Here is an 11,995-nt window from a genome sequence, read left to right on the forward strand (position 1 = left end):
GTATATATACAGGGTGGGCCATTTATATGGATACACCTAAATAAACTGGGAATGGTTGGTGATATCAACTTCCTGTTTGTGGCACATTAGTATATGGGAGGGGGAAAACTTTTCAAGATAGGTGGTGACCATGGTGGCCATTTTGAAGTCGGCCATTTTGGATCAAATTTTATTTTTTTCAATGGGAAGAGGGTCATGTGACACATCAAACTTATTGAGAAAAACAATGGTGTGCTTGGTTTTAACGCAACTTTATTTTTTCATGAGTTATTTACAAGTTTATCTTTGTTTACAGCCATTGACATGTCGCAGAGGTTAACACGTGAGGAGCGGATAGAAATTGTGTTGATGTCTGGTGAACGCAGTATCCGGGTCATTGCAGTAGATTTCAATGCACGACACCATACGCAAGAAAACTGTCACCATTCCCATTTTATTTAGGTGTATCCATATAAATGGCCCACCCAAAAAAGTGTGCGTTATCACTGAACATAATGTTCTGTGTAAACTGAGGGCCCTGTTCCAATTTTTTGTTTTGTCCATTCTGCAAATTCTGGGTGCCGATCTGGGTCACCAACCATTCCCATTTTATTTAGGTGTATCCACATACTGTAAATGGCCCACCCTGTATATATATTTATAACCCCACTTATGAAAGAAATATAATTGCTTATTTTCCACTTGTAAATAATATTTGAGTCTATGTCAGGCAGAATACTTGTATTGTTCCGTATATGCTGGACACCTGTCCTGAAAGACACAGATCTCTAAGGATAATTCATTCACTAGAGTATCCGTTCGTAAACGCTATAGTTAAACACGGAAGGGGATAGAACAGGTGTAGCAGATATTGATTTCTGCAGATATGGTTTTCTGTGATAACAGCTGTTCTTAGTGCACCATATATTCTACAAGCCCACGAGTGCAGACAATACTGCAGATTACTTTGACTTCCATCCTTTGTTGTTATTAAACGCTGGTTAATGCTGTTTATATGGTATTCATTCTCTTTTCATTGTATTCCTGGTGATCTCACAGTAGTTTCCACGTTTTAACCTCAACAGTCGATGTCAGGTATAGCTTATTTAAAAAAATTTTTTATAAGTAGATAGATAGAAATCAAAAAAATGAGTGCAGCACCAGCAAAAGAGGAGTATGAAGTCCTCCCAGGCATATGTAGAGGTCAGCCAGGACCGTAGCTGAGTTCATCGTACCCTGGCCTCCCAATACATATAAATTATGTTTCACTATCAGCTTACTTGTTTCTCCATCCCCTGTGCCATCAGGGCCTTTTCTCCATTCTTTATAGTCACCTCCAGCTGCTTCTGAATAAACAGAGACACAGTCCATGAGCAATTCAAAACGTAAAACTTTACTCCCATTTCTTTGCAGCACATTCAGATTCGTTGCAACATTATCGACAGCTTGTACGTTACACGTTACATCATCTTTCCCTGCACTCCTCTCTTTGTCACACTGAATGTACCTGGGTCGGACCATTTCCAACGGCTCCTCAGCGTCCTCTGTTATGATTGGGTCACCGAGGAGGAAAACAAAACCAAGCTAAGTCACAGAAAACCAGAGAGGTTGGTAAATACGCGGATTGCAGACCCCTGATCCTAACCACACAACTAACAGCAGCCGTGGAGCGTACCTACGATGATTCTAGACGCCTCGTCACAGCCGGAGGACTAAATAAGTCTAAAGCAAGAAAAGGGGAAATCTAAACTGCCCCAGAGCAGACCCCAAAGGAATAGACAGTCCCCACACATGTATTGGCGGTGAAACAAGATGAAAGCACAAACACAGGTAGGAAAATAGGCTGAGCAAACAATGGGGCCCAGACTAACTAGAAAGGACAGGAAAGGAAAGATACTGTCTGCAATCATGCCAAAAAACCCTGCAAAAAATGTCCAACACTTCTGATAGCAAAAAACCCTGAAGTCACTAGACTTCACCCACTATATCAGCATTCTGGCATATTCTGAGAACAGAGCAAAAAGAGGTCAATCTAATAAGGGACAAAAAGCAAACTGGCAGATACAGTAACATAAGAGTGGAAATTCAGCACAGCCCCAGCTGGGGCTGACTGACCACACAAAAACTGAAAAGACAAAACCAAATCAAATGTGAACATTAGCAGAGAAAACTTAGCTTGAGAAGACAGGAACTGAGATGGAAACCAAGACCTCAGGAGGCAGGAAAAAAATCGCCAGCATGGGAATAGGCAGTCGGCTGTCTTAAATCCAGTCTGAGACTCCAGATGTCCAATCGTCATCCTCATTATCAGGTGGCAGGTCTCTGTTAATTAGATCAGCTTCATTACCTCCTGCCACCACCAGAGGGAGCCTGGAAAGAGAACTCACAACTCCTCTGTCAGCACAAACAGTTCCCTCACCAGAAACCAGAGGCAGACCAGAAAATGAGTTCACAACAGTACCCCCCTTGAGGAGGGGTCACCGAACCCTCATCCACGCCACCAGGCTGATCAGGATGGGCCCAGTGAAAAGCATGAACCAATCTATTGGCATGAATGTCAGAGGCAGAGACCCAAGAATTATCCTCCTGGCCATAACCCTTCCATTTGACCAAATACTGGAGTCTCCGTCTAACCAAACGAGAATCCAATATTTTCTCTACCTCATATTCCACATTTCCTTTAACCAATACAGGGTCAGGAGGTGCCGCCATAGGAACTACTGGCTCAACAAACCTCTTCAACAGCGATTTGTGAAATACGTTATGGATCTTAAACGTAACTGGAAGAGCCAATCGAAAAGAAACAGGATTAAGAATCTCCGAAATCTTATAAGGTCCAATAAATCTTGGCTTGAAAGCAACCTTCATAGAAATATTCATGGACGACAACAAAACCATATCACCCACTTTAAACCAGGGACCAATGGTCCTATGCCGGTTGGAAAACCGCTGGGCCTTTTTCTGAGAGAGTGACAACTTATCCACCACTTGGTTCTAAATCTGCTGCATTCTCTCTACCAACAGTGTCCACACCTGGGCAGGCCGAAGATTCCACTTGCCCTGAAGAAAATCGAGGATGAAACCCAAAGTTACAGAAAAAGTGCGACATCAAAGTGGCAGAACTAGCTCTATTGTTTAGTGCAAATTCGGCCAAGGGCAAAAATGAGACCCAGTCATCCTGATCATCAGATATAAAACATCTCAAATAGGACTCCAAAGTCTGGTTTGTTCTCTCAGTCTGCCCATTGGTCTGAGGATGAAACGCAGAGGAGAAAGATAACTGAATTCCCAGATTGGAACAAAAGGCTTTCCAGAATCTGGAAACAAACTGGACTCCTCTGTCTGACAGAATGTTCTCAGGAATCCCATGCAACCGAACCACCTGTTGTAAAAACAAGGGCACCAACTCTGAGGAAGATGGCAACTTTGGGAGTGGTACAAGATGGACCATCTTAGAAAATCTATCACAAATCACCCAGATAACAGTCATTCTCTGAGAGACAGGGAGATCAGAAATAAAATCCATTGAGATATGGGTCCATGGCCTCTTGGGCACCGGCAGGGGCATCAACAACCCACTAGAACGAGAACAGGGTTTAGACCGAGAACAAGTCCCACAGGACTGCACAAAATTCCTGACATCACGAGATAATGCAGGCCACCAAAAAGACCGACTCACCAAATCTCTGGTACTAAAAATACCTGGATGAACAGCCTATGCGGAGCAATGAATTTCAGACATCACTTTCTTCCTCCACTGGTCAGGAACATACAATTTTCCCATAGGACAACGCTCTGGTTTATCCTCCTGAAATTCGTCCAGGGCACGTCTCAAATCGGGTGAGATGGCAGAAAGAACTACCCCCTCACCTAGGATGGTAGTAGGCTCGGTCACAATAAGAGAATCAGCAAAGAAACTCCTAGAAAGGGCGTCTGCCTTAACATTCTTAGTGCCCAGAAGAAAAGAGACCACAAAATTAAAATGCGTGAAAAACAAGGCCCACCTAGCCTATCTAGGATTCAAGCGTTTGGCCAACTCCACATAAATCAAATTCTTGCGGTCGGTGAGGACCACAATTTGATGTCTAGCTTCCTCCAACCAATGTCTCCACTCTTCAAATGCCGATTTCATGGCCAACAATTCCCGATTCCCCACGTCATAGTTGCATTCAGATGGAGAGAACCTTTGAGAAAAGAAGGCACAGGGATTCATCTTAGAAGTCACAGGATCTTTTTGGGACAAAACAGCTCCTGCACCAATCTCAGAAGCATCTACCTCCACCTGAAATGGAAGTGAGACATCAGGTTGCCGTAAAACCGGAGCAGAAGTGATTCTCCGCCTAAGCTCCTGAAATGCTGAGACAGCCTCTGGAGACCAATTCAGCACATCAGCGCCCTTCTTGGTCAGATCAGTCAGTTGTTTGACAATACCAGAAAAATTACCTATAAATTTACGATAGAAATTAGCAAAACCCAAAAATTTCTGGAGAGCCTTCAAAGAAGTGGGCTAAACGCAATCATAAATGGCCTGTACCTTGGCCGGGTCCATTACAATAGTCGACGGAGATAAAATAAATCCCAAAAATGAAATCCTCTGTACACCAAAGAGGCATTTCGATCCCTTAACAAGCAGGGAATTCTCCCTCAAAATCCGGAACACAGTCCGGACATGTTCCACATGAGAATCCCAATCACTGGAAAAGATCAAAATATCATCCAGATAGATGATCAAAAACTTATCCACAAAGTCCCGGAAAATATAATTCATAAAGGACTGGAATAGTCCTAACCCCTCCTATGTTAACTATTTACTGTCTATTGAACTCTTATCCTATTCTTTATACACTATTATATCTCCATTTAGTGGCCTAATAGTAATACTACAATACTACATAGCAGATTTATGTACACATTTTTACAACATTATGAAGCAACAATATATACACTTATACACTCTAAACCGGGACATGTTTGTGGGTTCAGGACGGCTTCTGTGACCCCCTTACACATAAATCATGACTCCAATATATGCAAAGAGGCAGCACATCCAAAATAGAAAAATATGAAAAAAAATTAATGGCTCATAGTGACGACAACATTTTGGTCCAATTGAGGCCCTTTCTCAAACCAGTGTCTTGATTTTATTTGTCTCTTTTTATATGTTTTTCAGGTTTCCATTTGTGGACTACGTCAGATTCCTTAAATTATGTTGGACCTACATGGAATATTAATTTTTTGTTTTGTAAATTGGTTAACCAAGGAAAGTGTCGGGGTGGGTTCATTGAAATAAAATATTTTTTTGTGTATGTTTTTCTTTTTTTTCTGGGTTAGTAATGAGGGTCTCTAAGAGTCATCTCTCAATTACTAACACTAGGGCTTGATGTCAGTTGTGTTTTGAACACTTCACAGCTGACATCAACCCCAAGCCCCATTACCCCGATTGCCAACACACCAGGGCAATTGGGAAGAGCGAAGGCCAACAGCCAAAATTGAAGCATCTAATGTGATGAGTCACTTCTGGGGTGGCTGAGGGCTGGAATTGGGTATGGGCGGGACCCCAGATGATTTTTTTCATTTATTTGTTTATTAGGTTAATACTTGTACCGTACGCTACACATGCATAGCACTAATTACTGTATATTTCTCACGGATCTATCTATCTATCTATCTATCTATCTATCTATCTATCTACCTATCTATCCAGTATCTATCTGTCTGTTATCTAGCTATATCTTTGCACAACTTTAAAACCTAAAAATCTATAATTTTTATTCTTTTACGTGTCACACAAATGACACACAGATGTCTCACAGATGGTACACACGCACACACGAACGGCCAACAGAAAACCACAAGGATAATAAAAACAGACCGCCTCACGTTTATGTCATTTTAAGCAGACGTGTGAAGGGGCCCTAATATGTACACAAAAGCAGTGTACTATGGAGCATGGAGAGTAGGGGCACCGGTTGAATAAAAGGATCAGACTTTGAGGTGAGACCAATTTAAAATAAGTTGCAATCATTAAGAACATTAATCAGGGCAACTATTAGGGTCTACATTTTGGAGTAAGTGTGGTTCCCTCCATGGATACTCAAGCAGTCCCTTTGTAAGGAGATGGACATGCTGCCCACATTCTCCCTTGAAAAAAGTTTATTGTTGTAAAATGTTATGTGATGTAATGTACAGTGTGACTTGTGATGTGCTTTAAACGTATTAATAATACTGATACTGTCTGCAGTTTGACAGTAGCGATAGTGAGAATTAATTTTTGGGACTAGCCCACAGTGGGAGGGAAAGTGGCATTTTCCTGTTAGGAATTCAGATGGGGCCTGAAGTGCATAGAAAGAGGACCTAAGGCCCATTGTGAGCAGTGCTGTATTCTGGAGTGTCCCTAAAGTGAGAGGAGTCCAAAGGAATGTGAGAGAAGACCACAACAAATAGCGAAATCTGGAGCAGAAGTGACTAAGAGATGAAGCGATCAATTGGAGACAGATCCTGAGAGAGGATGCCTATCAGAAAGGTCCAGAGTTTATATGTCTTGACGGTAATGGGCGTAGACTGGACTGAGTACGTGAGACAAGTAGAGTGGGGGGATACCGCGATACAGTGGAGTCAGACAATCGCAGCATCTAGTGAGGCATACCCCTGTGGTAGATAGAACGACTTCACTGTCCCATTAGCAGTTCTGGCTTTCTATGCTCTGGGGGTTGCAAGAGATAAACTGCTTGGCTGGACTCCTGGAGTTATCTGTCTTGAGTGGTATCAGTTGTTCTGAGTTTGTTACTCTCAGCAGGTGTAACAAGGGTGACCGTGGTGGAGGTCCTGACCGAGTTCACCCACAAAACACAGTCCACAGACACCCCAGCCCCATGTACATGAATCACCGGATGGACACAGCTTCCCCCACGGATTACCTTTGCTTCCCCCAGCCACCATAGTCCAAGCAATTAGAGTCCAGGATCACAGTTACGGTCCAACAGGGGATGAACTTTAATAAAGCAGTGATGAGAAAAAGGGGTACAACACTGGCTTCCTGCTCTCTCCCTGACACTGTCCAAGGCCGTACCCACCACGGCCATGATAGCCAAAATCAAGCAGCAGTCCACTCGCTGGGATCTGGGCACTTTTAGTCCCTTCAGGGGGGGCCTTACGAAGTCCTGGGGCCGTGTTGCAGTCCTTAAGTCCTTAGTCCGGGGCAGCAGATTCTGTTCCCTCCTGGGATCTGACAATGCAGAGACTACTCCCATACACCTGCCCGGGGCAAATGTGACTGGGCGACTGACTGGAAGCAGCAGCTTCCTGCTCTCTAGAAGCTGCTGACCTAGCCCACAAAATTAACTAGTTCCCTTCCCTAAGCTAGCAAACATTTAGCAAACATGGTGAAACATTATCAGACATTACAAACACATCATATACATTACACAGTACAGATTCAACAAGACTTTAATAAACAGGCACATAATACGGCAAAGTGCACATAGGATAGAGGTGGGCAGAAGGGGGTTCCTGCCCCCTCCTTACACCGGTATAAGAACCCCCCTCCTTAATTCGGAATTTGCCAGTGATAGTTCATTCTGCATGGTTTGATGTTGAAAGGGTAGTTTGAGTTTGAAGGAGGCACTTGGAGAGTTGTTCTGGAGATTGCTGCGTGGAGTTGGTTTGAGGCAGTCCAGAATTGTTTAAAAGCATAGTAATCTTAGTGTATGTACTTGTACTTAGTGTATTCTCTCTCATTATTCTGGCATTTGGCAAATATTATTATTAAAATTGTGATATTCCTAGTTGACCTAAAATAGGAAAGGTTTATTCTGATTTTGTGTCAGATATTGAGGAAAAACATGCATATGTGTCTTTTTATATAGTGTATGTAAACTTCTGGTTTCACCTGTATGAGATGCAAAAGGAGGCATTATTACTTGATTGAGACATAAAGTGAGCATTTATATATGGTGGTTGAAAGGGGGGAATTATTACACCTTTGAGGCACAGAGGGTTAATTATTAATATATAGAAATGCAAATATGTTATTTTCATTATATGAGGCACCAAGGTGGCATTATTAATTTGCAAAAGCACAAAGGGGCATTAATAGCATATTTAGATGTAGATTGGGGGACTATAACTATATATGGAGGCATAAAGGGGCCTTTTTATTGTGAGGAGTCACTGTGGGGGAGCCAAAGAGAGATACTCAGTGTAATGCTAGGGGGGACCTAAGTTAGAGAGTGGACCCTCTGGATCGCGGATCCGGAGCCCCAGGGTCGAGCACACCAGGTGAAGACCGACCCCTATACAGGGATCGTTTGGGGCAGGACCACAGAGGACGGAGGCGCGACAGCCGGAACCAAGAGGGACGGCTCCACAGACAGAAGGAGGGGGAAGGCAATGGTACGTAGAAGGAGCAGGGACCAGAGGAACAGGACAGAACCAATACGGAAGGCAGGCACGTGGGAAGACCTAGGTGGGCAGAAGGCGGAGGAAGGCACCGGGGATGGAGGACTGTGCGCAGGCAGGCTGGGAGGAAGGAAGCAGGAGACAGGGAGAATCAGGCGGAACGCGGATTAGCTACAGTAGAACTGTAGAGGCCAGAAGGTGCAGGAAAACTACACGATCATCAGGCGTCCTCCTAACTGCGAGGACGCCTGAAGTACAGCAAGCCCAGGATGTGCGTCACCCAAACCCGCCCTTCGGCGCCGCCCATCGCAGGGGGGACCAAGCCCGCCTCTCAGCACCGCCCACTATGGGAGAGAGAGGGAAGACGGCGGCGAGCGCGAACCAGGGGGCGGGAAGCAGGAGCCGACGTGAAGAGGAATTGACGGCGGGCGCGTGGCCGGGCGGGAGCGCGCAGGTGAGGGGATGCCGCAGCGGCCGCCGCAGGAAAAGGGGCATCGGCGGGCATAACCGCCGATGTCACAGTACCCCTCCCCTTACGGCGTCCCTTTGCGAGATTGGCCAAAAACTTTTTTAGAATGCGAGGGGCGTTGATATTTTCCCGAGGCTCCCAGGACCTCTCCTCGGGACCAAAACCCACCCAATCGATAAGAAAAAGGGTCTTACCCCGGGCTTTTTTCATAGCCAAGATGTCCTTGACCTCGAAGACGTTATCAGAGATGGCAGGAGAAGGAGGGACGATGGAAACCGGTTGGAACCGATTCAGGACTACGGGTTTCAGGAGCGAGACATGGAAAGCGTTGGGCACCCGGAGCGAAGCAGGCAACCTCAGTTTGTAAGCCACGGCATTAATACGTCCAATCACCTCAAACGGTCCAATGTACCGAGGACTCAGCTTGTAAGAGGGAACTCTCAGACGGATATGTCGAGTTGAAAGCCAGACCTTGTCACCAGGATGGTACGGGGGTACGTCCTTCCGTCTCTTGTCTGCATGCTTCTTGATTCGGTCGTTGGCACTTTTGAGCGCATCCCTGGTCTCTCTCCAAATCTGCGAGAATTCTTTAGCAAGAGAATCGGCTGCGGGTACCTTGGTAGAGGTAGAAAAAGGCAACGGAATACTTGGGTTTTGACCGGTTACCACAAAAAAAGGTGACCTGGTGGTAGATTCACTGGGATGATTATTGTGCGAGAATTCAGCCCAAGGTAAAAGCGCAACCCAGTCGTCTTGATGAGCGTTGGTGAAGTGACGTAGGAAGGTGGTTAACCCCTGATTAATTCGTTCCACTTGCCCGTTGGTCTGAGGATGATATGCGGAGGAAAAGTCGAGAGATGTACCCATAAGCCGGCAGAGTGCCCTCCAGAAGCGGGAGGTGAACTGGACCCCCCGATCCGACAGAATCCGCTGAGGAAGACCATGCAGCCTGAAGACCTGGTGGATGAAGATCTCAGCCAACTTCGGAGCAGACGGTAGTCCCGATAAGGGAATAAAATGGGCCATCTTAGAAAAGCGATCTGCCACGACTAAGATGGTGGTACATCCGGCCGAGCGGGGCAAATCGGTCACAAAGTCCATGGCGATCTGTTGCCAGGGGGCTTCAGGAACTGGCAAAGGGTGAAGAAGACCGGCGGGCAAAGTCCTAGCCACCTTATTCTGGGCACAGATTGTGCAAGAGGCCACGTAGTCCATCACATCCTGGCGAAGCGTGGGCCACCAATAATACCGGGAAAGCAGGAAGAGAGTCTTCTTGGTCCCAACGTGTCCAGCAATTTTGGAGGAATGTCCCCAGCACAACACCTCTATACGTTTGCCTGGAGGGACGAAGGTCTTACCGGGCGGAGGGGTAGCAAAATTCACAGGAGCCACGGTGATCATCCTGGAAGGCTCGATGATACAGGATGGGATTTCGTCCCTCTCTGAAGACTGCAACGACCTGGAAAGGGCATCGGCCTTGATGTTCCTATTGCCCGGTCGGAAGTGAAGTTGGAAGTCAAAGCGGGAAAAAAACAGGGCCCACCTGGCTTGCCGGGCATTGAGCCTTTGGGCGGATTGCAGATAGGCCAGGTTTTTGTGGTCTGTGAGGATGGTAAAGGGATGTACAGCTCCTTCGAGTAAATACCGCCATTCAGTCAAGGCCATCTTAATGGCCAGTAATTCACGGTCTCCAATGGAGTAGTTGCACTCCGCCGGTGAAAAGACTTTAGAGAAAAAACCGCATGGAACCAGCCGTCCGGACGAAGCCTGCTGGGACAAGACCGCCCCCGCTCCAGTGGAGGAGGCATCCACTTCCAGGACAAAGGGTCTGCTGGCCACGGGCCGATGCAAAATGGGTGCTGAGGCAAAAGAACGTTTCAGAGTTTGGAAAGCTTTCTCCGCTTCAGGGGACCAGCTGTTGGGCTTCGTTCCTTTACGGGTCAGGTCCGTGATGGGTTTGGTAACCGTGGAAAAGTGAGGCACAAACTGACGGTAATAGTTTGCGAACCCAAGAAACCGCTGGATGGCCTTAATCCCCACAGGACGAGGCCACTTGAGTACCGCACCGAGTTTTTCGGGATCCATGCTTAGACCGGAGTCGGAGACGACATATCCCAAGAAGGGTAGTGACGACTGCTCAAAAAGGCATTTCTCGATCTTGGCGTAGAGTTGGTTCTCTCGGAGACGATGCAAGACCAAGCGTACACTCCTGCGATGAGAAGGCAGATCGGGGGAGAAAACGAGGATGTCGTCCAGGTAGATGACAACACAAGAATAGAGTAGATCCCGGAATACCTCATTGATAAATTCTTGGAACACAGCGGGGGCATTGCAAAGGCCGAATGGCATGACTAGATATTCATAATGCCCGTCACGAGTATTGAAGGCCGTCTTCCACTCGTCCCCAGCACGGATTCGGACCAAATTGTAGGCTCCCCGCAGGTCTAACTTCGTGAAGATCCGGGCTCCTCTCAACCGGTCAAAAAGCTCCGGAATCAACGGAAGAGGGTAACGATTCTTGATGGTGATTTTGTTCAGGCCCCGGTAATCAATGCAAGGCCGCAGTGATCCATCTTTCTTCCGGACGAAGAAAAAACCTGCGCCTGCAGGAGAGGAGGACTTTCGGATAAACCCCTTGGAGAGATTTTCGTGGATATATTCCGTCATGGCAGTGGTCTCGGCTGGAGAGAGAGGGTATGTTCTACCTCTGGGGGGAACCGCTCCAGGAATCAGGTCGATGGGGCAGTCATAAGGCCGGTGCGGTGGCAGGGAATCCGCCTCTTTTTTGCAGAAAACATCAGCATAGGCGTGATATGGCACAGGAAGGCCAGGGAGGTCTGTAGGCTTGCGCTGAGGCTGGGGATGGACCAGGGTACGTAAACAGCTTGCATGGCAGGCGTGCCCCCAGCGCAGGATCTCTCCGGAACGCCAGTCGATAACAGGCTCATGCCGCCTGAGCCAAGGTAGCCCCAAAAGAATGGCGTGGGACAACTGAGGCAGGACATAAAAGGCAATCCTTTCTGAGTGGAGAGCGCCAATTTGCAGGCTTACTTCGGTGGTTACCGTGGTGATGAGCCCAGGAAGAGGTTTGCCGTCAACGGAGGTGATTGCTCGAGGATTACTTAAGACGGCCACGGGAATCTGGAGTCT

This window comes from Dendrobates tinctorius, unplaced genomic scaffold, assembly GCF_039654945.1.
Source record: "Dendrobates tinctorius isolate UK_male_01 unplaced genomic scaffold, ASM3965494v1 ptg000050l, whole genome shotgun sequence".
NCBI lineage: Eukaryota > Metazoa > Chordata > Amphibia > Anura > Dendrobatidae > Dendrobates > Dendrobates tinctorius.